The sequence below is a fragment of the Lathyrus oleraceus genome, chromosome 3 (assembly GCF_024323335.1).
Source record: "Lathyrus oleraceus cultivar Zhongwan6 chromosome 3, CAAS_Psat_ZW6_1.0, whole genome shotgun sequence".
NCBI lineage: Eukaryota > Viridiplantae > Streptophyta > Magnoliopsida > Fabales > Fabaceae > Lathyrus > Lathyrus oleraceus.
This window is the reverse complement of record NC_066581.1, coordinates 284193855-284220039: the sequence shown is the minus strand read 5'-3', so window position 1 is coordinate 284220039 and position 26185 is coordinate 284193855. Positions and strand designations below refer to the sequence as shown.

The 26185-nt window shown below is 33.3% G+C and overlaps 2 pseudogenes; both read right to left on the bottom strand.

Annotated features, from left to right (window-relative positions):
* Positions 1-8560: 8560 nt before the first annotated feature.
* Positions 8561-26185, bottom strand: part of LOC127130878 (beta-glucosidase 13-like) — a 59618-nt pseudogene continuing 41993 nt past the window's right edge.
* Positions 18877-18976, bottom strand: LOC127133811 (uncharacterized; annotated as a pseudogene).

Sequence of the window (26185 nt, the reverse complement as noted above, 5' to 3'; positions counted from 1 at the left end):
TATAATTTATATTATTATTATTTAAATTATAATTATGAATAGAAATTATAATTTATAATAATAATATAAATTAGTCACATTTAGTCCCCAAGTCCCTTAACTTAATTTGATGTTTCGCTTTAGTCTCTTAACTAAAAAATGTTACAAGTTAGTCCCTTAATTTCACTTTTGTTATTCTATTTGGTCATTTCCGTCAATTCTGACAAAAAACGTAGTTATGGTGACATGGATGTACAATAAGGCTCAAGGATCCAAATATGACTCAACATTTATACTATAAAGTAGGGTTTCCACTTGAAATATTCTCATATTAATGTTGTTCACATTCTTCACGTAAGACTTGTTCTTCACCTTCCTCAAAATTAATTAAACCACCATTTTTTTTCTGCAGCATTTTCATCTTTTATTCTGGGTTTTTTCTTCGTTTATCCCAATGGAAAGGAGTGCAAGCAATGCTTTAATATCAAACAACAAAATTTATGATTCTGTAGTTCATAGAAACATGAGGAGGGAGTGATTTTGTAAAGATGAATGTGTTCTTTATACTGCGAGTGATATGAATAATGTTAACTTTGGGGAAAAGTTATGGGGTTATAGGAATTACATAAATCATATGGAAAATGGTTGTAATTTCTTCAAGTGGTTAGGTGATGAAATTATTAATGAAAGGGATTTGAAGATTGAAAGGCAAAGAAGAAGAAAATTTTAAAATTGAAGAATGAAGTTGTCTACACAAGAGGATGGTTGAAAATCTCAATGGATTTTGGGATTTTGAGTTTATGGTTAAATCTTGTAATTTTGACATTGTATTTCAAATAGGCTTAGTTTTTTAATGTGATTTTTTTCCTTTGGAAATCTATGTATAAGTTAATTTGGTGTTATGAATATTTTGAGTTTTTTCTGTTACTTGAGTTTTTTGTGGTATAAAAGAAGATCTAAAACACCCATCTATAAAAACAGGCGCATTAAACATAGACAATGTAACTATAATGAAACTTGATAATATTTGATTAGGATTTACATTGATACAATGAATGAACTTAAGGGACTAAATAGATACATGAATTAAGTTGTAGGGATAATGTGAGTATTTCATGAATGATGTGTCAGAGTTGCATATCAGAATTCTATTAAAGAAGAAATGCATATAATTGTAATTGGAATTAAATCAAAATGTTATTACATGAAAATGACATTACATAAGGTGTTAATACATCAAAATAACCAAGTTTGGGTGTAAAACTCAAAGAGATTGTTACATTAAACAGATACGTATTGTGGCATTACATCAAAATGGCATTACATTATATCAAAATGGCATTACTACTTGAAACTGAATTGATTAATAAAGTTATGGTTGGCTTAAAAAATAATTGGTCCCTTTTGAAGTCTTTTTTTATCAGGAAGAGATTGAGTTCAGGGTGCTTGTTTTGGTGTTGCCTGAATTGAACTTGTATAGATACTTGGTTCGGTTTGTGCTGCCTGAGTTGAAGGTGCGGAGTTAGTTGGTCTTGATGGATTTGGGGATGCCTATGTTGCATGAGTTGATGGTGCAAAGTCTGCTGGTCTTCACTGAGTTAGGGCTACTTGTGGCGTTGGTAGCTTGCATGTAGCCTTATTGTGACCATCTTTATGGAACTTAATACATTTGATTCCAAATCTTTCCCTCTTCGGTTGGGAATCATGTTTCACCATCTCTCAAGTTTCCTTGTTCCTCTTTTTCTTGGGTCTACCAAGTTGCCTTTTTATTGGTGGTTGTTGTAGATCAACAAACTCGATTTTGGTCCATAGAGTTTTTCCATTGACTAGATACAGTACTTGTGCATAACAAGACTCATAACACTTATTTTTATAACAACCATACATAAAGAATCTATGTCTAATTGTTGATCCTTCCAGTAGAAATAGCATGACAACAAGGCAATCCTGTCAGCATCCATCTCCTACAACAACATTCATTTCTTGACAGATTAACTGTTTAATTTTTTCCATTACATGATATATTCCTAAGCTCATAGTCATGTTCAACTACACACATGTATAACTGTTGAAATCATAATTCAATCACCTAAAGTAATACATAAGTTACAATATATAATATTTACCTTACAATCCATTGGTTTGTTTTTTGAGACTCCTTTGTTAACCTTTTCTTAATATTGGGTAAAATGTCACCTTCATACTTGGAAATATTCAGTTTATTTGACTCCCACCTAAGCATAAGTCAAACTCTTATATCTTCAAGCATAGTGACAATAGGCTTGGCTCTTGCACTCACAAACACTGAATTGAATGCCTCTCACATGTTGTTCACTAAAGTGTCACATATTTTACGTGTTAATGGTTGCTCCTGGCCAACCATTAACACAACAGTCACAACCCTTTTCAAATCAAAAGAACACATTTCATACAAATTATTCCAAAATAAAAAAAAAAATAGATCTAAAAAAAATCAAAGAAAAAAGAAAAGCAAAAAGCAAAAAGCAAAAAAAAAGTCGAAAGGGGTCACCAAAATCCTAAATGAAAAATAGTAAGAGGATATGACTAACGAGGAATTCGATCATTCCTAAAGGGTCTATTATGGGGAAAACTACCCCAGGACTCTATTGATCGGGGGAAATTTTCCTAAAGACATTGTTGGTCAAAGGAAAGTCCCTCCAAAGATCGGTCAATCTGGTGCAAATCATTTCAAGACTCGGTCAATATGGGGAAAATCGTTTCAAGACTCAGTCAATTTGAGGCAAATCATTTCAAGGCTCGGTAAACCATTCTAAAAATCGGTTAATCATGGGCATACCACTCCAAGGTTTAAAATATCGGGGCAAGTCATCTCAAGGTCATATTATAGAAAGTTACTTCCAAACTCATTTTGAATCAAATTTCTTCGAAGACCCAGCAGGCTAGGGAAATATGAGCTATTGAGGGGCAAGTTCTATCCATACTTCAGGTTGTTCAAGCAAAACCCTGTTATACATCATCAACCATTGAGTTCAAAATTAGTGATGGAAGATCATGCTAACACAATATCCTATCAAATAACTTGTTAATAAGAAGCTTTGATGTAAAATAATCCTTTTGTTCAATTTTTTACCATTCATTGCATGTTGCATGAGCACCAGATAAAACATTTAAATCATCATGCATTGTTTGCATATCATTCATGTTTGCATATATCATGCATTAGAGATACCCTTTCATCAACCATGTTTGCATTGCTCTGGTATTAAACTGTGCATCTCATCTTGTGCATCATGGCATCACACATATGCCAAAAGCCTAAAAGCTTCATGGAATAAAAATCAAACATCTATAATCAAAGATTCTGATCTCACTCGGCACCTTAAAAGCCAAAAAGCCCGACCTCGTTCGACACATCTAAAAAGCCAGAAACCCAATTTCGCTTAGCCCCTTTTAAAAAATACAAACCTTGTTTGACATTTTGCCCTGAAAGTCCAATAAACATTGGCGCATATCTAATAATCTATTACATGCAATGATTAACCATCGTATTTCATGCATTTCTCAATGCATATCATATCCACAGATGTTGTGCGCTACACTAAGTAACCAAAAACATCTCATGCATTAACAAATGCATCAACACAACACATGCATAACATAAGCCAGGATTCAATGACCGCTTGCAAAGGTCCAAAATTTTCCCCTAGCGGAGCCAATCATAATTCCCCAAGTGAGTTGCATCCTAGTAGGACTCCTTGCTAGGTATCCTTATTTAGCAATTGGGGCGCGCGGCCAGTGACGACTTTTTGTGTTACTTAGTGACAATCTAAGAATTAATATAAGTGGTTGATGACAACCTATCTTCTCAACAAATCTCGGCAGTAGATTCTTCAACAAACCTCGATAATAGGTATTATACAGTGAATTCCGACATAGGATTTCTCCATCAAATCTTGGTAGCAGATTCTTCAGCGAACCTCGGCAATATGTATTCTACAGTAAATCTCAGTAGCAGGTTCTTTATCGAACCTCGGCAGTAGGTATTCTACATTAAATCCCAACATTATGATTCTCCAATAAATCTAGATAGCATATTCTTCAGTGAACCTTGGTAGTAGGTATTCTACAGTAAATCTGGACAATAAGATTCCTCCATCAAATCTCAATAACTGATTCTTCAGTGAACCTTGGCAATAAGTATTCTACAGTAAATCCTGATAGTATGATTTCTCCATCAAATCTCGGCAGCAGATTCTTCAGCGGACCTCAACAGTAGGTATTCTACAGTAAACCTGACAGTAGGATTTCTCCATCAAATATTGGCAACATGTTCTTCAGCAAACCTCGGCAGTAGGTATTCTATAGTGAATTCCGACAATAGGGACTTTCCATCGAATCTCGGAATCATATTCTTCAGTGAACCTCAATAGTATGTATTCTATAGTAAATCCCAATAGTAGGATTTCTCCATCAAACCTCGGTAGTAGATTCTTCAGCGAACCTCAGAAGTAGGTATTCTACAGTAAATCCTGGCAGTAGGATTTCTCCGATAAATCTCGGCGGTAGGTATTCCCCTGCAAATCTCAATAGTAGATTTCCCTAGAAAATCTCGGCAATAAGATTTACCAATCAATCCCCTGCAATAATTTCTAGTAAATCATGGCAGTAGAGAATCCTAGTAAATCTAGGCAACATATTCCATCAGCAGTAGGTATTCCCCAGCAAACCTCGACAGCAGGTATCTTTTCAACAAGACCTCAGTTGTAGGTGTCTTCTCAATAAAACCTCGACAATGGATATTCCCCTACAAACCTTGGAAATAGGTATATCCTACAAATCTTGACAGTAGATGTCTTTTTAGTAAACTTCAACGGCAAGTCTCGCCCAACAAGTCTCGAAAATAGACTCCCCATGAATTCCTTTTAAATCTTCCCTAGTGAACCTCGACAATAGGTGTCCCTGGTGGAACTTCCTTTGACAGTTTTCCAAGTTAATACTTAATGATTCTCTTATCTAATTTGTTGCTCATTCAGTCTACCAACATATATGGCTAGAGTAGTTGATCATCCAATTCATTTGTCAATCAGCCTACCAGCATAAACAGCTGGAATAATTGATCGTACAATCCCTTATCGATCGCCTACCATCATAAAAGACCAGAGTAGTTGATCATCCGGTTCCTTGCTGTCTGGCATACCAATATAAATGACTGGAGTAGTTGATCATCCAATTCATTTATCAATCAATCTGGAAATGTATGTGGCTGAACTAGTTCATTATCCATTTTTGTTTTTGATAAATTTATCTACATAAGCGGCTGAAGTTGATCATCAAATCTTATTGATAAAAGTAAACACTAACCCTTGGGTAGGTGTTGACCTTTCATATCCCATGTGAGTCTATCTTGCAAATAAAGGAAATCTTCCAAGACTCATTTTAGTCCTTGTGAAGGATAAAAATTCAGGTCCTTTGTATTTAATCACGTTTGATCCAAGTGAATGTTGGATCCAAGGCTACTCGTTTTAATGGTGCCTAAGAAGCTGTCTCTGATGCTGTAGCTCACGCAACGATCAATCAACCATATTTATCTCCACCTCCTTAACAAAATGTTACGAATACACAAACAGAAGTTCTGATGCACCAAGATCCAGTTCATACTCCTCAGATAGATGGGTTCATCCAATTGCCTACGAGTGGACCTCAGATTCCACCTCTAGTAGCACATCCTAAAGTTTTACCTGGTTTCAAATGACTGCGACCAAACCTTGGATTGCAAGGTGAAAACAAGTTGTTGAACAATATGTAGACCATTGTTCGAAAGCAAAACTCGCATGCGGTCGGGGAAAGGATATAGAGTCTCGAAGAAAGTTTCCACAATGCTCATCTACAAGGAAACACCCTTCAGGAGGCCATTTCAAGGATAAATCATATCACATTCCTCGAGCCGACCGTGATAAAGAAAGATGAAGCTCCTAAATTAAGAAATCAACATCGAAGTAGAAAACATCAAAGTCCTCCTCAAAGTCTCTAGGGAGATCGAGGCAACCACATTCCTCCCTCGTATCAAGTAGAAGACCAAATGGTGAGGGTGCATCTGAAGCATACATTATGAACCAGGATTCTGGAAAGCAAAATACTAAAATCCATGGAGAAACTGCCCAAGCTAGGTGAGTATGATGGAAAGGGAGATCTATTCAAGCATGTGCAGCTCGTCAATGATCGACTGAACTACTTCAATGCTAACGAAGCGTCTAAATTCAAATTATTTTCCTTGACCCTAATTAAATCAGATAAATTATGGTTTAATGGTCTGCCCGGTGGGAGCAAGGAATCATGAACTGATTTCTATGAATGTTTTTCTGTGCATTTCACTGTCCGGAAAAGACGACTAGTGATTAAAGCCACATGAGCAAGATTATCCAAGGGAAAAAGGAAGTTTGCGCTCATACATTGACTGGTTTACGCAATTTGTTGTTAAAGTCGAGGGGGCTGAAGAATGCCTTAAGTGATGGATCTATGAAAATGGCCTTGTGAGGGATCGTCCCTTCAGGTTGAAGATAGGAAGGAAGAAGGTTAAAAAACCTCAAGAGATGTTGAGCATGGTTTAGTATTACATGATATTGAAAGAGAAATTGAACACATCTTTCGAAAACCTTGCTTCTGGCGAGGCCAACTCCATTCGCCTATCAGGGAAGGAGTCTCATCGGCGGAATGATGATTTTGATCGATGCATGCATGATTGGTACAACAAGTACACTCTTATGATTGTTTCTAGAGATAATATCTACCATACATCAAAGAGCATAGAATTGACATAAGTATATGGAATTACATATGTTACACCAAATGTGTATACATATAAACCATTTCTAAAATATAAAAATACTAATAAAACCCAGCACAAATCAAAATGTAAGGAAAGTCTTATTGCATCCATCAAATCATCTTGTCTTTCCCTTTATTAGCAAACCGTCTATCTGAAAAGATAATCAACAACATGGGGCAGGATAATACCATCTCATTGGAGTTCTACCAACGCCACAAGTCCACTCAAGGTCGGGGTCATCTAGAACTACAAGAGATTCTACATGTTTTAACACACATGTATCATAAAATAAAACAAAACGGATCGAGGTATAATCATCCTCATACAATGTAAGAATGTCGATACACTCGCTCTAACATCCATGTACACTTCAGGAGACCGTTAGCATCGTGGAACATCCACTTCCTACTATCATTTCTCATATCAATCCTAGTTTGATAGAATCTGGGACTTTCTACTAATCCTTTCCACTAAGGTATAGTCAGATCCTTGAGAAGACAAATAAGGTTATTCTTTGTGAGTCATTAAGGAGACTAGGATATAGTCAGATCCTTGAGAAGATAAAGAATATTATTCTTTGTGATTATTATAATCAGTTGATTATAGTGGATTAAGTCCTTGTGTATAAGGCAAAATCACATTGGCGGGTGGACTTGAGTAACTTTGAGTTTCAAGCGAACCAGGATAAAAATACTTGTGTTTTTATCTCTTTGCTATTAACATTTAAGTGGTGTTCTTAAGTTGGTAAAAAACTTTTATTTTCGTAAAAGCCAATTCAAACCCCCAATTTCTTATGTTTTTCACACCTTCAGATAGGATGATGAAATATAACCCCAAAATTTCAATTTCATCTATTAAAACTTATTTTCATTCATTGATACGTTAACCTAGTTATTAAACAAAATATTAAAATACTTTGCTTAAAATTGTAAAAATGATTGAAAGAATTTTGAATATCGCATCAGACCATGTGAAAACAATAAAAACAAATACTTATACTTTTATTGCAAATACTACGATAACAAGCTTAAAGTGGATAATTGTCAATAATTTAATTAAGTGACACTGACCATCCTTTAGTCGTTGATTTGTTGAAGTAAAAGTCTTCATTATTAAATGATGGTAATGATTATATTTGTGTAATGTTATTAATAGTTATTTTTAAGTGGGACGTAGTGTGTCTTTGATACGACAAATGCAAGATATTATAATTTGTTTCTATTGTTATTTATTTTCTTATATGGTTTGAACTTGAATTCTCACTTATGAAATATCTACATGTAATAGTGGTCTATAGAATAGAGTGCATGCCTTCACAAGAATTTTAGTGTAAAAATATTCTTAAAATTTGGGAAACTTATCCTAATGTTCATTGTTAATTCAAGTTGTATCCATGACACATGAGATTTTATAATTTTTTTTATTATTAAATGATGAAAACTATTGCGTGTTATTATAATTAATATTGTATTACTCTTTATTTGAATTTGATTTAATTAAAAGATTTTATCATTTTCAATTTTCATTTATTTAAATTTCTTTAAATATCAACAACTAAATGATTTCGGGGTATAGTGTGTCATATGCATCACATGAGTATATACGCTAGTATAAATTCCAACCACATATATAAATACATTAAAAAACTTTAAATCACAATAAAAGAAATAAATAATATTACATACAATCACATTTGAAGTGAGATTCATGTCTCACTTCTCCATTTATAATGTTCTACTTTTTTTCTATGATGATTTCAATCAAATGTATATTTTAGTGTCTCAAATCACGTGTAAGATATTCTTTGTACCATTTTGCTGCATTAGTCGGTATACGCTTGAGACTATCATTAAAATCAATATGATAAAGACCCCAATTTCCAGAATAACCCACTTGAAATTCAAATGTATCAAATATTGCCCATAAAAAGTAACCTTGAACGTTTACACCATCACTATCAATTTAAACATAGAAAAATATTTAAGCTGAGTCATACCGATATTTTTCAAGTTTCATTACTTTAAATTTAATTGAGTTTTTATATTAGATATATTTAGAACCAAAAACAATAAGTACTTACCGTCAACAATATACTTTTGAAAAAATTAAAAAACTTTAAGAAATTGCATAAAATGTATTCTCAGACAATTTAAATGATTACATAGTCATTCAATTATATTTTAATACAATGTCAATTTATTTGATCATATTTTAAACTATCTCAACACAATATCCAAATATGAACATGACTGAGTAACCATGTAAAACCACTTTTTTCTATCAAATCAAAATCATTGACCTTTATTATAATTAAGCATGTTAGAATTTTATTTCAAAATATTCTTAAATCATTTCATAGTAAAAACAATACAATATAGTTAAGAAATATTTTTGAATTTTTTATTACTCTCTTTACACAAGTAAGAATGTTAATAATGTATGTGATATATAAACACTATATAATAAATAAAAGGTCCTCAGAAGGCAAAATTAGATCATACATAAATAAAACATATGTGCATGATTAGTAACTAAGAGGAACACATTCAATTCTAAGAATAATCAAATGTATCATGATACATTTATTTACTATCCATATAATTTTATGGATAAGTAAAAGTGACTTACTTTATTGCCGTCTTAGTAGCATTTAAATGTGCGGCAACATAAGCAATTCAGTGTTCGTCCTTTAATGGATTTGAGATTTTTGAAGAAACAATACCTACATAAATATGATTTCATAAAACTTTTATTGATTAATCTTTTAGTATCATAAATTATAGATATTAGTCATAATATTATAAATATGATAAAAAAAAGTACCACCAACCATTTTCAGTGATGTAGACTTTAGGATTTTTGTACTTTTCCTTAATATAGATTAAGAAATTATATAATCCTTCGGGATAAACATTGTTCCAACCATATTGATCCTACAAATTATTAACATTGAACAAAAATTAAAAATATCATAATTATGCTACTCTCCTAACATATGTCATTATTTTAAGTTCTTATCATTATTTTCTCACCTTAAAACCAAGGATTTTTCCTTCTGCATCAGAAGCTGCAATTATGAAGTAATGGCAAAAAAAATAGTTCATAATTAATCAATATAATTTGTTGTACACTTACATGTAAAATAGGAATAATTTGATTGGTGCAGAACTTGTGATGTCACATTAATTGACTTTTTTTTACAACGATGTATTTTGTGTACCATTTTTTTCTGCTTAAAAGTAGAATTTAATTAAAGAAAAAACTTACCTTCTGAAACTGCTAAAGCATCATAATTGTCCGCCATAATCTTGGTTATATTTGGTTCGTGTCTAACAAAACGAGAAGTATAATAATTTATCCCTATAAAATTTGTGCTTCCTTTTAACATACGTTTCTCCTTTTTAGTAAATTCTGGTAGCCTATTCCCCACCAACTCTTTCATTATTCTTGGATAATCTCCATGGAACACGGGATCTAAAACCCTACATATTGAAATATAATGTAGCTAAATATTTTTTTATATGTATATGTAATTACCATTTAAAGAAGACTAACCATCCCCAATAGAAATCCATTAGTCTTTGAGCAGCAACCACATCTTTTGGGTTAGAACTGTAGGGAACATACCTTCCTGATGAAAGAGCAAGTCCAATTTCTCCCCCTTGTATTGCCTATATCAAATATTCAATGAAAAATAACAATAATTTATTTCTTATATATAATTCTCCTTATTTTATAGACCTTAATTAGTGTTACTAATTGTCAATGTATTTTTTTTTAATTTCACTAAATATATATATATATATATATATATATATATATATGTAAAATAGAATACCTAAAATATGTCTTACTTGAAATTTTGTTGTGTATAACTTTGATGTTGTAGCATGGGCAAGTAGAAAGTTATGAAGTAGAGTATATACTTGTGTACATATTTTAGTACTTATGCACGCTTGATAAGTAGATAAATTATCAATGTTGAACATGTATTAAACTATAGCAGTGAATTCTGCCTCATTGATTATAATCCTTGTAATATTTTCTGAAATTTATTTTTTACATAAATAATATAAGCATAAATGTTTAAATTCCATTATCTGGTGTACACTAACTTTAAGGTTAAATAAATTAATCGAAAATAAAATATCAAGAGGATATGATATTAAGACAAATTTACACAATGGAACGATTTAAGAAGCCACCATGTTTTTCTTTAAGAGCTAACGGATAGTCAAAATGCATGATACCCACAAAAGGTTCAATACCTACACATATAGTATAAAAAAAATGGATAACGCAAAAGCGGAAAAAAAGCGTATGTATTTTATTTTTAATAAAATACTCGTTAAATCTGATTATTACAATAAATTTTAGATACTTCGAACCATACCATTTTTGAGTAATTCATTAATCAAGTTGTTGTAGAAGTTGACACCTTCTTGGTTTATACCTCCTTTCAAAGTTCCATCTACATAATCGATCATTAAAAATAAACAAAAAGATAAGTGTATTAGTATTATTAAGTATTTCAAGAAAATAATATATTATATCCCTAATTGTTGGGCATTTGAAAATTATTATTTTTCTCATATCTTTAGTACCAACAACAAACATCAAACTTTAATTTTGGGAAGAAAGACAACACTATGGAGAATCATTTACAAAATTAGCATAAAGGTAACATATATTATCTTTGTTCCTAAAGACAACTCATTTTATAGGTTTATAGAATAACCAATGTATTTGGTCGGTTTATAGACTAAATACATTGATTATTCAATGAATCTAAAAAATGAGTTGTCTCTTATATACAGGAACAAAGGTAGTATAACATATTATATTCATTTAAATCGAGTATCGAAGAAAAAGAGCTAAAATATCTAACATTTAAAATGAAAAAAAAAGAATAAATTTAAAATCTAAAAATAAGTCAGTGGAATAAAAGTATAATCTAGCCAACTTAAATATATGAAATTCTCTTTGTATTTATAGATTAAAGTATCTAAATTTTGTATCTTAAGAGGAAAAAAATAGAACACAAGCTTAAAAGACAAAAGTAAAACCTAAAAACAATTTTAATGAGCAAAATTATGATTTATAATTTTAAAAAATCATTAAAAAAATAAGATTCCTTGCCTAATTTCCAAATTCAAACTTTGTTTAATATTCTCCGCTTCAGATATTAATTAATGATGTGATGCAAAATAAATATAAAGATCGAACTAAAGTAAAGACAATTACAAAAATATGTTAGGAGAATATAATTTATACTCAAATACAATTTATTTTAGACTAAAAGATATAAATAAAAGGAAGAACCAAAGCACAAAACATAACTCAAATATTTCGTTACTTAATATTCTTCTTCTGAAAAATATGAGAGTGTATTAACTAACAAATCTTATTGATATTTTTTTAAACATATACCCACTCTTTTTTTTATAAAGTCGGTATTAAAAATTTAATATTTTCATGTTTGTGGTATTGTATTAGATATTTTTATTTTTATTTTAGATGTTAAAATATATTATTTTAGTTTTAAAAATTACTTGGCAATATTCTATTCCAAGAGATGGACATTCGATAAGAATTTACTCCAAGCTTCTTTAAATGTTGCACGTCCTCCTACAAGATCATAAAAATTAAAATAATAAGAATAAGCTCAAAAAAATAATTATTCTAAAGTGTACAAGTTTTTAAAAATTTATTTCTACATTGTCAATCTATTATGTTTAATTAACAATAAAACCGGTGTTGTTTCTAATTAATACTATATAGTAAATAGAGCAATAATGTAAAGTTGGTGTTTGGAGACTTGGAGTCAAGAATTCCAACAAAAGATGGATGTATGTTTACTTTCATCAAAATAATAATTAACGTATAATATTTGAAAATAAAAATATAATGTCTATCCAAAGAGAAAAATTTCAATTCATATTTAGTGAACTCACCTTATATCGTTTATAATGTTCAATTTTTGATGAAAATTTATCAGCATCTAAATATCGACCTATTTGTTAAGAAGAAATAAAAAATTATTATGGTTAATCATTACTATATATTTCAAGATGAATAGACATAACCAAATGACAATACTATATATTTCAAGAAAAATAAAAGTTAACCACTGAAATGGGGAAGATGTAATAAATTATTATAAAGTTAAGTTGTTTGTCACAAGTCCATCGATAATTGGATCCAAGAACGAAGTTCAAATTTTATAAGAGATTGATGTAAAATGACAGTGTCACCTTTCATTATAGTAATTTCTATAATTTGTTAAAATTTGTTTTCCATTTCATCTATCAACTCTATTTGATAATTTAATTTTGAAAAAATTTGGGTCAATTAAAGTTTTGTTGAATACTAGTACTATGAAAAAGATAAAATAGCATTAAATTATTGAACATCAGATAACATACCTAGCAATATATTAAAGTACCAAAGTATTTACATTTGTATTCTTATTATAAGTATATGTTTCAAACCTTTGTTTTGTTCAACTATTACTCCAAGTCCTCTTCCTCCTTCATGAGACCCTCCTTCAATCCGATATTTCACCAGAGTTGATATTATATATCTAAGTGTATATGACTTTTTAGAATGCACCTGAAGGGCAGAAGATCCAGTACCAAACAAAAATCCATGTGGAAATGATTCTCGATTTGGAAATTTTGAAGAATTTAGAAATTTTAATATAGAGGCATATGGATTATATGTATTTCCTTCTCCAATCTACAAATCTCAACAACAACAACAACAAAATATGTTAACACAAAAAAACTAAAATTAAGTAATTATGACTCAATCAATATTATTGTATATATGGATAAACTAATTAATTTAATCAGAAACACTTGTGAAATAGATAAGTCATATTTGGTTGTCATATGCCTGTGAAATAGACCTGCAATCGTAACATAATATAACCAATTATGACAATTAAATAGTTAAATAATTCATATTAGAAAATGAAGAATACAAATTTCATTGCAATTTTAAAGAAATTATTTGTATCTCAAAAAGTAGTATTTTCTCTATATATGTATAATTATACAACATTTTGAATAATTATTATTATGTATAATATGTGTATGACTATTGCTAGATTATCATTTGTGTATATTATATTGACCTTAATTTAATTTTTTTATGATGAAATTATAATATTAATAAGTGATATTTCAAAGTAAACAAATAAATTTATCTAACAATTTGAAAAGTATCTTATATTTAGGAACAAATAAATATTTAAAATTAAGAGAGATGAATAAGTAGATATAGAAGGAACAAATATTAACATGATTTGATGAAGATAAAAGATTGAATTGAATTTTGTTTTACATATGTGTAATTTTAATTTTCCTAAAGTTTTAATGGTTTAAATTAAGAGAATTATTATCATAAAAATAAAAATACATACACCCATATGCTTGAGAAGGAATGTTGAAAATCAAAACAAGAGACAAGATTGTAATAATAGTTTTAGAAATTCTCAAAGCTGACAAAATCTCCATTTTATGCAATGAAGAGAATGCCAAACTTTGATATAAAATTTAAAATTTTACTTTATTTATAGTTTGAGAAAATAAATAAATATAGCTTTCTATCCTATGACAACCTGTTAGATCACTTTTTAGTTTAAAAATGATCAGATTAGTCTTTTAAAATATTTTAACAAAAATATATTATTGTGCTGTCTGATAATTACTTTGACTTTTTTTGACCACACATTTATTTGATAGTGATGAATACCAATATTACTATATTTAGACTTTCCAACAAAATAACATATTTAATTTGTTCTTTTATATAAACTATAGTTTGTGTGTTACAATTGTACAACATCGCGTTAAAAATACATTTGCATATATTACTTTATTTCTAGAATAAATATATAAAAAAAATTGAGTAAATGATAAATTTATTTAAAGTATGTCATAAATAACTATGATCTCCACTTTCCCATCATCATCAACATCATCATCATTTCTTTAATTATTTATAGTTAACTTCACTTATTATTTTTAAATTATATTACTTGGTTACGCAAAGAAACATCATCATCATTTCTTTAATTATTTATAGTTAACTTCACTTATTATTTTTAAATTATATTACTTGGTTAAACAAAGATTAATAATACTTACGTTATTAGTATATTATAGAAGTTATATAACATTACAAGTATTCACCTTCGTAACTGAGGTAGATATATTCGAATGAGAAACATTTTCTTCATGTTATTTAATTCTACTTCATCCCCTAACTTAAAATTTCTCATGTGTTTTGTCAAACTTTAGAGGCCAATATTTTTATTAGAACTCGATACTTAGTATTAAATTATCTATTAATAATAATAAGGTTTTTTTACCATGTTTATTTTTTCAAAGTAATAAAGTCCATAAAATAACTAGTATGTTTGATGAAGCATTGAGTGTGATTTAATCATGAAACCTTGTTAAACATAAAGAAATTATTCTTAAATTATACGTAGTTAGGTTTTATTGTAAAGTGGAATAATGTAATACCCCAACCAGATAAGATCTAAAATATCGTAACTGAGATACTGTAATAGGTGACACTGATACATCAAAGAGCATAGAATTGACATAAGTATATGGAATTACATATGTTACACCAAATGTGCATACATATAAACCATTTCTAAAATATAAAAATACTAATAAAACCCAACACAAATCAAAATATAAGGAAAGTCTTATTGCATCCACCAAATCATCTTGTCTTTCCCTTTATTAGCAACCTGTCTATCTGAAAAGATAATCAACAACATGGGGTAGGATAATACCATCTCAGTGGAGTTCTACCAACGCCACAAGTCCACTCAAGGTCGGGGTCATCTAGAACTACAAGAGATTCTACATGTTTTAACACGCATGTATCATAAAATAAAACAAAATGGATCGAGGTATAATCATCCTCATACAATGTAAGAATGTCGATACACTCGCTCTAACATCCATGTACACTTCAGGAGACCGTTAGAATCGTGGAACATCCACTTCCTACTATCATTTCTCATATCAATCCTAGTTTGATAGAATCAGGGACTTTCTACTAATCCTTTCCACTAAGGTTGGTCTTATGGTGCGACCTACCACCTTTGCCTGGATTATCCTTCTGATTATTAGTTGCACTCCAATATACGCAACATGTTTCAATATTCCTCTTATGTATCTCAATTGATTCCTTTTAGAACATACGTCATTGTATACTCACTATCTCATGATACTTCTAAGTTTCCAAGATTCACTATTAGTTTACCTTGATTCATGTCCTAGGTTACCTAAAATCCCCAAAAAAATCTCAAAATCATTTATTAATCACAAATAGAAAAGATATATATATATATATATATATATATATATATATATATATATATATATATATATATATATATATATATATATATATATATATATATATATATATATATATATATATATATATAAGAATTATAACTCTTTACCGTAAGATAGTTCCTTGAATTAACTTTCTAAGGCATCTGACTGTGTCTCAATTGGAGTTGCCAAACTCAAATTATGTTATTCTCAATTCTACTTGAAAATTTCTAACATTGTTAGTCGAATATAAAATAGTGGTAATCGACTACCACTCATCCAGATGTCAGATTTTCAAATTTAACACTTGATAACACGAACTTATATCACATTTTAAGACTTAATTCAATTAGATTATATTATCATTTACTTTAGTTTATCTCATTTTATCAGATATTATGCAGTATTTCCTTACTATTTATGTCAGGTATCCATTTTGAAGCAAAAGTGAAAAAGGGAAGAAAAGGAGGTGTAGAAAGGAGTAAAAAGGAAACAAATATCAAAGACCAAGCCCAGCCCAAAGAAAGCGCACGTTGTGCCTGTGACGGGCGTCATAAGGGTTGTGACGAGCGTCACACTAGAAGCACCACTGTGACGAGCGTCACACATGGTGTGACGAGCGTCACACCATTCCACTAGCTTTTTGGCGCAAGTCACGCCCTCAGAAAGACTTGAAGAGGAACGTTGAGAAGTTGGTCTCCTATATCCACGCCGCGCATGTAGCCACGTTGAAGAATGGGAGAAACGGAATGCAGTTACCAACACTATTATAAATAGCCATCTCACAAACCTAAAACCCCGCCGGTTTTTCCACGCTCACATTGCCGAAGCTCTGCCAAATTTTCTTTTCACGCCTTTTGCTTATTTTTCTTTTCCAGCATTGTTTATTTTATTTATTTCTTTTGCAAGCTTTACATTCTTTTTCCCTTGCAAATTTACCTTTCCAGTTTTAGCTTTTAGATATTTTTCGCATAATAGTTTCTACACCGGAAACTATTGTGCAACTTTATACCGGATTTAACCTTACGTTATATTCCAGTTTTATTTCCTTGATTTAATTTACTGTTTAATTGAAGAATCCAAGAACAAATCCTACCGGCTTGTGGTGGAGTGTTCAAGACCATTGTATTACGCATTCAGGTTCTTTAATCATTATTTAATATTTTGTTTTATTATTTATCTATATTATCTGCCTGGAATGAGTCTGTTTATGCATGATATAAATTCTTATTTATTTAGCATGTCTGGCTAATTTGCCTAGGTATCGGTATGTAAAGTAAGCAGAATAAGGGATTAAGACTGAGTCGGTCTATCTAAACTTAAAATCAAAAATCAATCTTTTTACGGTCTCAACTTACAGGTTTAATAACAAGATTTTTTACAAAAGTAAAAGACATAAAGAAGTTAAAATCAATAGAGCGAGAGTTTGAGATTTTAACTGGACAGTGTAAGTTAGGCATTAATTCTAGATCAGGGCGAGAGTAAGTTTTAGAGTTAATTAAATTCTGACCTTTTCCAAAAAGTATTTTTAAAGATTGAATGTGAGGACGAGAGTTAAGCATTTGGATTTAATTATATAACCTAAGTCAACAGAGCGAGAGTTTGAGATAAGGGTGTTTAAAACGGTCAGTATTTTCTTAAAAAGAGTTTCTGCAACTTTATTGTTTTCAAAATATGGTTTTTGACTTAATTATAAGTGACAGCAACATTAATATAAAATCATGGTTTATTCAACAGAGCGAGAGTTTGAGATAGAACCTTTAACCAATAAAGTTAACCGAAACGATTCATTTTAAAACCAAGAAACCGACAAAGACTTGATTCCCTAGTTTTGACGAACTACATACCGATATCCGTCTTATTAATATTTAATCTAGATATTAGTTTAGCTCTTAGTTTTTCCCCACACAATCAAACATTTTCACCTTAGATTTACGTAGTAACCTTAGATAACGGTATATCGATTCATAAGTCCCTGTGGGATCGATATCTTTTAAAACTACGCGATAGAACTGTGCACTTGCAGTTTGTATCCCATTCTCGACTCACCCAGTCGAGCGATCAAGTTTTTGGCGCCGTTGCCGGGGACTTTTATTCAATCGATATCGTAACTCTTCCGTTACGCTGTAGAGACTAAGGTTTCTTTTCCTTCTATTTTCTTTCTTTCGTTGATTTGTATGCCACGCACTCGCTCTCAAGGCGAACCGCTCTATTTACGAATCAACGATATCGAACTATATCTCCGAGTCTTACGACGAATTCGGGAATATCGTGCTGAAAACAATCTCCCTCCTATAGACCTTCCTGATCTCAAAGATTTTCCTTCTTTAACCGAGATGGCAGAACCAGCTCGTGCTCTTAGAGATTACGCCGCTCCATCGCAAGATGAACCGCATTCAAGTATTGCTCCGCCCGCAATCGAAGCAAACAACTTTGAACTTAAACCTTCACTGTTGCAGGCTGTGCAACAGAACCAATTCTCTGGAAATCTTACCGAAGATCCAAACCTTCATTTATCCGTATTTGTCCAATACGCTGATACTGTTAAAGCTAATGGTGTCACTTCAGAGGCAATTCGACTTCGTCTTTTTCCTTTCTCATTAAGAGATAGCGCTAGAAGATGGCTTCAATCTCTCCCTTCCAACTCAGTCACCACATGGAACGAGTTGAAGAAAGTTTTTCTTGCCCGATATTTTCCGCCAAGCAAAACAGCTATGTTAAGAGCCCAGATAAACGGATTTAAACAGAAAGACAACGAGTCTCTTTTCGAAGCATGGGAAAGATACAAAGACATGATGAGACTTTGCCCACACCATGGTTTGGAAGACTGGTTAGTAATTCACACATTTTATAATGGTCTCTTATACAACACAAGGTTAACAATAGACGCCGCTGCAGGTGGTGCACTAATGAACAAACCTTATGCTGATGCTTACCAGCTTATCGAGAGCATGGCCCAAAACCACTATCAGTGGGGAACCGAACGAACAACGGTGGAAAAACCTCAACCGAAAACTGGCATGTACGAGATAAGTAACCTTGATCACGTTAATGCAAAAGTGGATGCTTTGGTCCAGAAAATTGAAAGTTTAAACGTATCACCTCCAGCCGCCGTGGTTGCTATAACTCAGAATTGCGAGGTCTGTGGAATCCAAGGCCACACTCCTGCGGAATGTCAACTCTTGACTGGAATCCAAGCAGAGCAAGTAAACTATGCTCAAGGAAGCCCCTATTCGAATACCTATAACCCAAATTGGAAGAACCATCCAAACTTCTCATATAAGAGTAATAATGCTTTATACGCACCTGGACAGTCTCCAAATCAAGCCCCATCTATACCTCCAGGATATCAGAAACCGAATCCTAACAATAATACCCCTAGAAAATCCAACTTGGAAATCATGATGGAAAACTTTATAGCTTCCCAACAACAAACCAATAAAGATTTCTTAAACCAGAACATACACACTGGCGAACAACTTAAACAACTAGCAAGCAAAGTAGATGCCTTGGCTACCCATAACAAAATGCTGGAAACGCAAATATCTCAAGTAGCTCAACAACAAGCACCTACTGCTGCACCAACTGGTACATTCCCTGGACAGCCCCAACCCAATCCGAGAAGCCAAGCTCATGCAATTATATTGAGAAGTGGAACGGAAGTGGAAGGACCGTCTGACCCAAGGATAGAAAACCAAAACCCTAAGAAATCTACTGAGGAAAGTGAACCTAAGGAAAAGGAAGAGAGTAATAAGGAAACCCTAGAAAAGAAGGAACCTTATGTACCTCCACCACCTTACAAACCACCTATACCTTACCCTCAAAGGCTTGTTAAAACCAAAGATGTAGGCCAATTTAGAAAATTTGTTGATCTCCTTAAACAATTAAACGTTACAATTCCGTTTACCGAAGCTATTACGCAGATGCCCTCATATGCTAAATTCTTAAAAGAAATCCTTTCTAATAAGAGGAAACTTGAGGATAGCGAAACCGTTACACTCCCTGCCGAATGTAGCGCTATAATCCAAAACATGCCCCCTAAACTCAAGGATCCGGGTAGTTTCTCTATACCCTGTCACATAGGAAAATTTGTAAAGCCTTATGCGATTTAGGAGCCGGAATTAGCGTTATGCCTTTATCCATATGTAAGAAACTGGAAATGGGAGAATTAAGACCGACCAAAATGTCTGTGCAATTAGCAGATCGTTCCATCAAATATCCTGTAGGAATCCTTGAAAACGTTCCCGTACGCATAGGTCAGTTTTACATTCCCACTGACTTCACAATTATGGACATTAGAGAAGATGATACGACACCTATTATACTAGGAAGACCATTCTTAGCAACTGTCGGTGCAATCATAGACGTAAAACGAGGACGACTCACCTTCGAAGTAGGTGAAGAGAAAATTGAATTCATTCTTTCCCAATTCTTGAAAGCACCTGCAATAGAAGATACATGTTACTTCATGGATATCATCGATGAATGCATAAAAGAAGCAGAGTCAGGAGAAGACAAATCATCAGACTATCTTTTAGAGGACAAATCTAAACAATGCCTAGCAATAACACCGGATCCTACGCAGTGTCTTAACAAACCAACCCCTGATTTGAAAACACTTCCCAAAAATCTGAGATATGAATTCCTAGACTTAGAACTTGAACGACCTGTGATAGTTAATGCAGATCTAGGAAGACTCGAAACAGAAAAACTCCTACATATCTTAAGAAAATATCCAACCGCACTAGGATACCACATCACCGATCTTAAAGGAATAAGCCCTTCTATTTGTATGCACCGCATCATGTTAGAAGAAGACTGTAAAACCTCTAGGGAACACCAGAGAAGACTAAATCCGATCCTAAGTGAGGTAGTAAAGAAAGAAATAACCAAGCTATTGGAAGCAGGTATTATATATCCTATATCTGATAGCAAATGGGTTAGTCCTGTACACGTTGTACCAAAGAAAGGAGGCATAACCGTTATTGAAAACGAAAAAGGAGAAACTATAACTAAACGAATCGAATCGGGATGGAGAATGTGCATTGATTATAGGAAACTAAACAAAGCAACCCGAAAAGATCATTTCCCTTTACCATTCATTGACCAAATGTTAGAACGATTAGCTAAACATTCACACTTCTGTTATTTAGACGGTTATTCAGGCTTCTTTCAAATACCAATTCACCCTGATGACCAAGAAAAGACAACATTCACATGCCCTTTTGGTACCTTCGCGTATAGACGAATGCCGTTTGGTCTATGTAATGCCCCTGCAACTTTTCAAAGATGCATGATGGCAATATTCGCCGACTTTCTCGAAAACATCATGGAAGTATTTATGGATGACTTTTCTGTATACGGACAAAGCTTCGAAGAATGCCTTGAAAACCTGGAAAGAGTTCTGGAGCGATGTGTAAAAGTAAACTTAGTACTTAATTGGGAAAAGTGCCACTTTATGGTACAAGAAGGAATTGTTTTAGGACACATCATCTCGAACAGAGGAATTGAAGTAGACAAAGCCAAAATAGAGGTAATCGAAAATCTTCAACCCCTAAGAACTGTGAGAGAAGTACGAAGTTTTTTAGGACACGCCGGTTTTTACCGACGATTCATCAAAGACTTCTCTAAGATAACTAAACCCTTAACCGGACTGTTGATGAAAGATGCTGAATTCATATTCGACGATAACTGTTTAAAAGCATTTCAAACTCTTAAACAAGCATTGATCTCCGCACCCATTATGCAGACACCAGACTGGAATGAACCATTCGAAATAATGTGCGATGCCAGTGATTATGCTGTAGGTGCTGTTTTAGGACAAAGAAAGGATAAAAAGCTTCACGTTATATATTACGCTAGCAGAACCCTGGATGAAGCGCAGATGAATTATGCCACAACCGAGAAAGAACTCCTAGCAGTGGTATTTGCACTAGATAAATTTCGTTCTTACCTGGTAGGAGCCAAAATAATAGTTTACACTGATCACGCTGCTATCAGGTACCTTTTAACAAAAAAAGATGCTAAACCTAGACTCCTAAGATGGATCTTGTTACTACAAGAATTCGACTTAGAAATCAAGGACAAGAAAGGAACTGAAAATGTAGTAGCAGACCACCTCTCTAGACTTGAGAACCTTGAACCGGAAAGAACATCAATTAATGATGATTTCTCGTACGACAAACTTATAGCTACTTTGGAAGAGAACAACTCCGACATGCAAGTAGAAACCACCTTAGCTATATCTGTCACACCATGGTACGCTGATCTAGTCAATTATTTAGCTGCCGGAATAGTTCCACCTACTTTATCTTACCAGCAGAAGAAACGATTCTTCCACGACATAAAACACTATTACTGGGGTGATCCCTTACTTTTCAAAAGAGGCCCCGATGGTATTTTCCGTCGATGTATACCCGAAGAAGAGATAGAAAATATAATCCAACACTGTCACTCTGCGCCTTATGGTGGACACACAAGTACATCCAAAACCTGCTCTAAAATCCTACAAGCTGGCTTTTATTGGCCAACTATATGGAAGGACGTACATGCGGCTATTAAGGAGTGTGACAGATGTCAACGCACGGGAAACATATCTAGACGTGACGAGATGCCACAAAAAGGTATTTTGGAAGTAGAGATTTTTGACGTGTGGGGGATAGACTTCATGGGACCTTTCCCATCCTCTTTCGGTAACAAATACATACTCGTGGCAGTTGACTACGTATCAAAATGGATCGAAGCTATAGCTTCTCCAACAAATGACACCCGAGTAGTAACTAGACTCTTTAAAAATATAATATTTCCGAGATTTGGCATCCCAAGAATAGTAGTCAGTGATGGTGGATCACACTTTATATCCAAGGTACTCGAAAAACTACTACTTAAATATGGAGTGAGACATAGGATAGCAACACCTTACCACCCTCAAACCAGTGGACAAGTGGAAGTATCTAACAGAGAAATCAAGCAAATACTAGAAAAAACGGTCGCCACTTCAAGGAAAGATTGGTCATTGAAATTACCAGAAGCTTTATGGGCATACCGAACTGCTTATAAAACTCCCATAGGGACGACCCCATTTAAGCTCATTTATGGAAAATCCTGTCACCTCCCGGTAGAATTAGAACATAAAGCCTATTGGGCTATTAGAAATTTAAATTTGAATTATAAAGCCGCCGGTGAAAAGAGAATCCTTGACATAAACGAATTAGAGGAACTCAGAAGAGACGCCTATGAAAATGCCAAAATCTATAAAGAAAGAACAAAACAATGGCATGACAAGCGTATATCAAGGAAAATCTTCAAGCAAGGCGACGCAGTACTTTTATTTAACTCTAGACTAAAGTTATTCCCGGGAAAACTACGATCCAGATGGTCAGGACCTTTTCATATCACTAAAATCTTTCCCAGTGGAGCGGTAGAAATAAAAGGACAATCTACAGAACCGTTCACCGTAAACGGGCAACGTCTGAAACATTATCACTACGCGGAAACCAACGAGGATTCGCAAATTCTACACTTAGACGAAACGCCCCCAGGACTCATAGACTATATTTAACAGTTTATTTGTCGAGCTTGCGACATTTAAACAAAGCGCTTAGTGGGAGACAACCCACAAATTAATTTGTTATTTTATTATTCTATTATTATTATCATTTCCCTATTTTTCTCTTAATTATTCTTTTAATTTCTATTTAGTATTCATTATTGATTTATTCAAAAAGAAAAAAAAATATATCTATATATAATAATAATAATTCTTTTCTTCTTTCGGCATTTGGCCAAATCCTGACTTAAACTCATGTTTCTTTTCTCTAGCTAACACTAACCAGATGGGACATTCTGATCGTATGGGTATCAAGTTCAGAGGAATGGCTCAGAAACAAAAGTTTGAAGAACTAGCCGCTAGAGAGATGCTACCTAGTTTATATGCTGATGATTGGGCTATGACTGCCCTTGGACTGAGACAGAGTGTCCTGTTTTTGCTGAATCAGATAGGATGGGAGACCTCCCCTATCCTGAGACATTTCACCACCTACCGGAGACTCACACTAGAATTCCTTAGTTCATTAATCTATCTACCCAACCATGGAAAAGGAATTAGCAGAGGTTTTATCCAGTTCAGAATGTTCAATATGGAGTACCAATTTAATATTAGAGACTTCACCAACCTTTTGGGTTTTCCTACCTCCTTTGATACATTCACTGTAAGCCAGGAAGAACTTTTTGAATATAGAGAGCTTGAACACTTTTGGGGTAAGCTGACTGGAAATGATGAGCCCGAAGAACATGAGTTTCTCTCTGGAAACATACATAACCCGACTTTTCGCTATTTCCATAAGATCCTGACCCACACTTTATTTGGGAAGAAGCCAAATAGTACTTCAGTTTCACGTGATGAACTCTTCATCATATTTTGTGCTTCCCAGAACCGTCCAGTAAACGGTGCTACTTTTATGTTAGCTAATTTGGACCTCCTTATCCAGGATGAGCGAGCACCCATTAGAATAGGCGGTTTGATCACTATGATAGGTAATGCTATTGGATTACGTCAGCCTATGCTTGACCTTAGCCCTTTTTGTGGCATTACTACTATGAGTATACCCTTCCTCTTCAACACTATGTTTATAGCAAACATAGGGTCTGATGAGTTCGAGCTTATTATTGATAACCAGGTTCTCTGCCTATTCACCATGCCCGATCCTAGAACTAGTGTTCATAACCAAAGGAACTGGCTCTATAACCTGAATGAAACCCCAACTCCTGCTGGATCCACTGAATCCATCCAGGACTATGAGATTTGTGATGACTATGAGCACTATGTTGACCATATCTCTCTTGCTGAATCTGACCCTCAGACACCTTCCGGCTACTATGATATTGATCCTCCTCCTCAGCCTGTCCTGACCGAAGAATCAGCCATGCCTGATCTCCGACATCATATGCCAGGAACAGATATTAAAACCGTCATTGAAGCCTTGATGTCAGAGCAAGACGCCCTCAGGGAAGATTTCCACAACTTGAGACTTGAAATCCTAGAATACATGAGCAGCACGGCAAGTCAGTTACGTATGTTACGGCATCATGTTAACTCTTTTGCTCCTCCGGCCAGAGATCCGAAGATAGATGGAATTTAGTTATTTCTTTCTAAGTTATTTAGTTTTAGGCTAGATTTTTCATTAATGTTGTTTGAATTCATGTTTATTTCTATTTCATTTCATTGTTTTCCTTCCCTGTAATACATTATGATCATTCTTATTGAAGCTGTTTAGTTAATTTTATTATGCAATGGCTATTACGCTCTACTGTTGTTACCTATTATTATTATTATACAAAGCAAGTAAGCGTGCACAATACATTAAAATTGCAGACTAAAACTGATCATAAGCAAAATGAAACATTAAAATACGCTACCAAAGTAATTCTGTGAAGCGCCACTAAGCCTTTCCAAAAAGAAATGTGTGACGAGCGTCACACACTCCATGACGAACGGCACGTCTATTGCCTGTTACGAGCGTCACAGCCTTGTGACGAGCGTAACGCCCCTCAGACATGTGAACGTTAGGGAGCCGTTGGAGACGAACGTTACACTTTAACTTTTTTACCTTCCCCATTCATTTTTCATTTACCACACTTAATTACTCTTCAACCACTTTTTCTTTCTATCTTCCAACCCTTCTCCTATAAATACCTACCAAAACTTCCTTCATTCACCACAAAACAATTCTCTCATATCAAATTTCTTTCCAAATCATCCCTTCAAAAATTCATCACAATGGCGGGAAATCAAAATTTCGGAAATATCATCTTCCGATCCGGAGATGACAACTATCAGCAAGAGCAATTCGAACGTTTCCAACAGCGAGGCGTCGCTTCCACCAGGTACCCCGATTTAACTTGTTTACAACAATTAGGATTACTCCAAGGTATCGAATGGATGCTCCGTCAAGCCAACTTAACCTTCCTTTGCACCCATAACCAACCCACCTACCCATCCCTAACCTTAGAATTCTTAAGTTCATATGAC